Raw genomic sequence first — 7,000 nt, forward strand, 5'->3', positions numbered from 1 at the left:
TCACTCCTCATCGCCTTCAAGACGTCCAAGTACTTAGTCTCGTCCGTCTTGATGACTAGGGAATCGCTCCTGGAGCGATTATCGCCTACCCTAGACTTCTTGCTACCCTCATTCGCCTGGGCCTTCTTTTCGGCCCTTGACGTCTTCGGTTTCCTCTTATTCTTGACCATGGTCTAGGAGGCGTCATCCCCCTCTATTTCCCGGGTCTGGGGCGGTTCAGTCTGCCGTAACCCCTTACCACCGTCCTTCCTGGGTGGACGGACCTTTCCAGGTCCTTCCACTGTGTGGGGTTTTGGAAATTACCCCCAGGCCTGCGGAAATGTTCCCATGTAACACGGACATGGGACATAATACAGGCCTTTTCCAAACTTTTCATATTATTTAGTTCATTTTTGTTAAAGTGAACTAAATGAAATTCTTGAGAAATACCCCTCTGGGATGTACCAGAGCGAAATTTCTTTTTCATTTAATTACTTAGACTGGTGAAAATCCAAGTAATTGAGAAATTTCAATTTTAATCTCATCCAGTGATTTATCATCACTGGGGAGACCTTTCAAGACGACTTTGAACAATCGCTCAGTTTTGTCGTCGTATGTGAAGAATTTATGGCGCTTCTCAGTTAAATACTGAAGAAGACGTTTGCGATCATCAAAGGATCCCGGCAAAACGCGGCGGTGGCTCTTCCTGGCAATCTGAAATGAAACTTTGATCCCCTGAAGGTTACTCAAAATCTCATTCCGGAAGCCAGAAAACTTGGCAACAGATACCACAATTGGTGAAATCCTTTGCTTTTTCGCATGGTCCGAATCACCTGGGCTAGAGGTAGATTCGATTTGCTCAATTTCGTCATTAATCAAATCGAACTGCTGGCTCAGTTCGATAGGAGAAGAATTGTTTAGAATGTGTTGGAAGGAATATCTGAAGTCTCCAGCTTCCTTCTATATTTTTCCGCGCTTTGGCAGGGCGGTCTTTAAACCTTGTTTCTTAGAAGGAAGTGGAGAATTCAGAGATTCCCCCTTCCTCTTATTTTTATTAATGCTCATTGCTGAACGTGAAGACGTGACCTTCTCAGAGGTTTTTCACAGAACGGTGTCCCTGCAGGATTACCACCGCTTGTCGTAATTTTACTTCCACAAATGGGTCCAACGTAAAACGAAGGCACGGGTCCTTGCAAAGATCGTAACGTGATCAGTGGATACAAATAGCGCTGAGAAGCACTGTTGAAATTAAAATAGCTTCGGGTAGTATTAAAAACTTCCTTCGGCACGAAAGCACAATGCGGTCTGAGAACACATTCCTATAGACTTGTTTTGCAAGACCATGGAGTTTGACACGTATTGTAGCAAAAGTACTCCTGAAAAACTTTGTCGAAGACACCAAGTTCGTAATTTCATTACATATGGAGAGTTATTGCTTTTTATGCCAACAAGTTTTGAACATGTTCGATGTATAAGCATACAAGCATATGGAGACGCATGGTGCATTGGTTCATCAACTCCTTGTGTAATGTGTGATGGGTGATTGATTTCTAACCTGCACAGTAGGAAATGGTTCTTGAAACATTCCTTGCATTCGTTTACAACTCTACAGTTCAGGTATTAATTTAAAGTACATTACTTGTACTTTGTTATGCCACAATTTGCCCGTTGTTTTTGTCAATTTGTCAAGTAGCAGTTAAATCAAATATGACTAAATAATCTAAGAAAAGTGTTACCGTAATCCGGGGGTACATTGATCACCGGGGTAACATTGATCAGTTTCCCCACTTTCAAGAAATGAATAAAAGATTGTTTCCTGTTATCACAATTACTTATTGTGAGTAAGGTAGGGGTAATGACGGCTTTGGCAGGTTTTGTTCTATTATTGTCAGGGGGGTTTTTTATGAATGATTATGCTCAAATTTGGCCCAAACATTCTTTGCATATCAAAGAATATTGTGGCCAAATTCCATAAAATTCGGTCGACAAAAACCCCCGGCCAATAATAGAACAAAACCTGCCAAAGCCGTCATTCCCTCATGTATTGTTGAAAAACCAGATAATTCCACTAGCGGTGATGATGTCTTTCTCGAAACAATCGATGCACATCGCTTCAGCGTAAGAGATTTCAACTATAATTGCCTACCTTAAGGCGTTTGCATACGCTTTCTCTATAGATAAATGATTGATCAAAGTTACCCCAAACTCGACAAAAAACATTTTTGACCCTTCCTTCGGAAGTGTCTATAATTTCACTTTGTATGCGTTACGCAAGCGTGTTACGTATTAATCTATTAATTAATCTCTTAAATTATGAAATAAAATGCATGGTATTTGAAACAAATTTACTTTAGTATTGAAAATATAATTATAACAAATGGTTTGATATGAAAATATGCTTATTATTTTGAATTGTTTCAAAGAAACAATTGATTTTAATTGAGGAACAGATAGAAACATGCACCAAAGAATCTTCTCAGAAAAGCAAAAACGTGAAAATTTGAAGGAATTTCAAAAATTTCTTCAGTGGAAGCTAGATAGCAAATGTGAGCATGTTTTGAGACACTAATAGACCACTTTTATGCATGTATGTGTGCGTATGTATGAAAATTCTGAAATTTACTACCATATAAATCTCACTCATTTTTAAGGAACTAAACAAGATTAGTTTTACAAAATTAGGCCTCCATAAGGCAGAATACATGCTATTTTTGAACGCTATTGAGTTTCGTTCCGATCAATGACTGATTTAATTAGTTCTGGATGAATTAATATCGAGGTCTCTGGAAATTACGAGTACAATACATGCTACCAGCGTTACGATAGTTACTAATCATGTCACAATAGCTATTCAATCGGACGAGCGCCTGATAGATATGCAGCAGGACGTACAGCGCGTTATCAATAGTTTTGTTGTCACTCAACCCATAGCATCCGCCTTTGGGTAGGCAATTATTTTGCCACTTAACACGGTTGATCGCAGTGGGAATCTGAGCAGTTTTATCTCGTTTTAAATACTAGAGTCTGGAAATATTTCCTATTGCCTAAGGAAGGGTCAAAATCTCACTGTAGGTGGATTAATCTGGGTTTTAAATAAGTTTTAAATTATCAAATGATCAAGAGCAACAACCTTATACGTTCTACATGTAGCTGTACTCATTTTAAAAATATAAATAAAGCTAGAATTTTACTTACGGGGGAAATATTTACAAAACATTCAAAAAAATGATCAATGATCCCCCGGATTACGGTATAACTTTTTTATTTTCTAAGTTTTTAAGTCACGATAGCCACCAAACGGAGTTTTTTTATATTATCTAAAACTTTCTAGAGCATGCAAAAAATATAGAAATAAAAATGAAAAAGATATGATGCAAAACCCATTTTTAAGGGGTTGTTAGAATAAATCGTAAAAAATCTCCAAAAGTAACGGAATTATGAGCTTGGTGTCTTCGACAAAATTTGTCAGGAGAACTTTTGCTACAACTTTTATGAAGAATCATACCTCAACATATAAGGTATGATTAAGTGGAAAACATAAATTGTTCATCTCACTTTTAGGGGGACTGGTCAGTAAGGGTTTGTTCACAAATTACGTAACGCAAAAATCGGAGTTTTTTACCCCCTCCCTACCCCTTGTAACAAAAAGTAACATTTTTTTATACTCCCCCTCCCCCATGTAACGCGTAACTGTGAAAAATTTTAAGGTAGATTTTTTTTCTCTTTTGTGTCGCATATGAGGATATGTACGTTATGTGGAAGATGTTGATTTGGAAAATGTATTGGAGGTAACCACTTTCCCTTCGATGGGACTCGAACCCATGACCCTACAGTACGCTAGACTGGTGCTTTAACCAACTAAGCTACGAAGGACCTCCGTCGGCCTTCGCAACCTAGCAGCTACTGAACGAGCTCGAGATTCCCAAATTGGACGCATAGTCAAATCACTCGCAATCCATTTCTCAAGCCATCACTTCCACACGTGTATGGTACACGTCCACATTAGAGAAGCGTGAGTATTTAGAATGTCTGGCGGCTGTACACATTCTTCATCAGCAACTGTACTGATCAAGTGAGGTTGTGTAAGCTATTTGCCAGTCGCTCGTCAAGCTCAGACCCGACCGCATCTCGAGCTCGTTCAGTAGCTGCTAGGTTGCGAAGGCCGACGGAGGTCCTTCGTAGCTTAGTTGGTTAAAGCACCAATCTAGCGTACTGTAGGGTCATGGGTTCGAGTCCCATCGAAGGGAAAGTGGTTACCTCCAATACATTTTCCAAATCAACATCTTCCACATAACGTACATATCCACATATGAGTTTCCATAACATTGTAAATTAACGCCCAAGTCGGGTGGTTTAATCCCCGGAAATAGGTAATTAACTTTGATTGAACCCGCATATGAGTTTTTGTATGAACACTCCTAGGTATAGCAACAGACATTCTTAAGACATGATCAAACACCAAACTGGTAAAGAAATATTATTCTCTGACATTCAAAAAAAAAAGATAACAATGCGCTAGTTGTAATATGATAGGATAGGATGTCCGAAAGCCGAACAGCCTGTCGGGAATATTTGTCCGTTTCTTATGGGTCATGGAATCCAATATTGCTTACAAATCTTGAAAGCTCCATCAAAGATTTTTTCGACGATTTTCAGCTCTTATGCAAATATTTAAAAAACGAAGTTTAATTTCCCTTTTCAAAGTCCGGTGAATTCCAACATTTAAAAAACACATAGGAAAAAAATTGATGTAAAAATATTTCAGCTTTCTTCTATCAGATGAGGGTATTACTTCTGGTGAAAAACGTTTGTGGGGTCTAGAATTTTCCATTGCTGGATTCTACCAGGTAGGCTTTTTAGGAACATTGGTTCACAAAATTGATATAAATACTCTTTCAATTAAAATCATGCTAATTTTTCATTGGGAAATTGAATTTGCAATCATAGTTTAGTTGGACAGTTCTGCTGAGAAATACAATATTCGTTTGGTATTTTTTACGCAAATCAGTCTTGTTATGTACTCGATTTTGTTCATGTTGTTAAAAGAGTTCGAAAAATTTACATAAAATTTACATGCTTTGAGATAAAAAGTCAAAATCTACAAAGACTAATATGTGGCAATTATGCATATAAAAATAATGAAGATGTTAGATGGATTCGGATTCATCGTCTTGATCAGCATATGTCAGCAATTGCTTCAGTCGTTCAAAAATCTTAATAAATTTTCATTCGTGTTACGCGTAACACTTGGTAGTACCCACCCCCTCCCCCACCTATTAGTGTAACAAAGTATAACGCAAGGTAGACCTCCCTCCTCCCCCCAAACGCGTTACGTAATTTGTGAACAGACCCTAAGCTGAATAACTCCAAAGAAGCGCATTATCTTACTGATAAAATGTCTCGAAGACACCATAACGCTAAATTGCATAATAAAGGAAGTATTGAATAAACGCGCTAGAAACCCGATTTTAGCCACTGTGGACTGCTGATATCCATCATTTCGAATGTTTAGTTTTCCATGAAACTGACGGTCAGGTACGTAAGTGTAAGAGTGCTTGATCAGGAAAAGTCGAAAAAAATTTCAAGCCAGTTTGACCGAAAAAACATCAAATACTACTTATTCAAAAGGAGGTATGTGATTTTGTAAACAAAGATTCCATTTTGACATATGAGAAAATTTAACTCTTTATCACTAACAAATATTACTATTTGCATTACGAATTTGAACTGATCTTAAAATAGGTACATGTGAAAAACCAATAGCATGAAATTCAAATTCCCTGCAGACGTCTTGTTTCATAGGAATCAAATTATAGCAACTCATAAATCATCCAGAAAATTTTAAATTATTAGGTGTAGCTTAATTTAGAATGTATTTCCATGCACATATATTATAGCACTCCCACGCAAACTATCACCAAAGGTAGGTAAGGGGATACTTCGGCTACCTGTGGGTGGTGTTGGTTTGCGTGGGAGTGCCATAAGATTTGACAAATCGACGTTTGAATCTTTGTTTACAAAATCACATACGTCCTTTTGAATAAGTACCCCTGAAATGGAGAAAATGAGGAATAAACTTCAAGCCTACTTGTCCCATATTGAAAATGACCGCATATGAGTCCCTTTTTGCCTTTCTCGTACAACAAAGTTGTACCGAAAGGCTATCATTTCACTCCAAAATCGAACTTTTTATATAGAAGTCTCGGAGACCCATGATGTTATATACCAATCGACTCAGCTCGTCGAACTGAACAAATGTCTGTCCGTGTGTATGTGTGTGTGTGCACACGAAAACCGAAAAACATTAGGCACTTTTTCGTATAGTAATTCTTAACCGATTTTCTGGCAACAAGTTGCATTCGACAGGGAACAAAGCCTTGTTGATCACTATTTAATTTGATAACGATCGACCATTTCGTTTACAAGTTATTAATAAAATGGAATCGAACTATATAAGCGCCATATAAGGTTGGTATCTTGGCTAAATGCGAGAAAGGCAGCCACCACAGCCACCACCACTCAGTGAAATAAGTTGGGTTTCTTTGATAACACCATTCTTTAAGGTGATTATAGAATGAAGCCCGTGATGAATTTCAAATTCACCACACGTTTATCTACATACATTTCCAAAAGCCCATATCTGGCGTAATAGTTTTCGTTCAGTGCCGAAACTCAAATTATGATTGTTCAGCATAACTAAGCAAACGGTCTACCATTATTTCCAGGTATCTGGCAACCCCAATCCTACCCACTACGTTTGACAATAGCCAACATCTTTGAGTTTCCCATTGTTCTATTGAAATTGGGTTTCCCACTGACAATTCTATTTTGTAAACAAACCACTATTCCGAAGTGATTTTTTCCGAATGGACGTAATTATTTTTCATCATTTTTCAAAAACTTGTGCGAAAGTATGAATGCGAGGTTCTATTTCAACAAGAATATTGATGCCTTTAATAATTTTTTATATTTCAATCGGCACCAAGCGCTCTACCTCGCCAAAATATCACGATATTCAAAA

Source organism: Armigeres subalbatus, chromosome 3 (genome assembly GCF_024139115.2).
Source record: "Armigeres subalbatus isolate Guangzhou_Male chromosome 3, GZ_Asu_2, whole genome shotgun sequence".
In the NCBI taxonomy this organism is placed as follows: Eukaryota; Metazoa; Arthropoda; class Insecta; order Diptera; family Culicidae; genus Armigeres; species Armigeres subalbatus.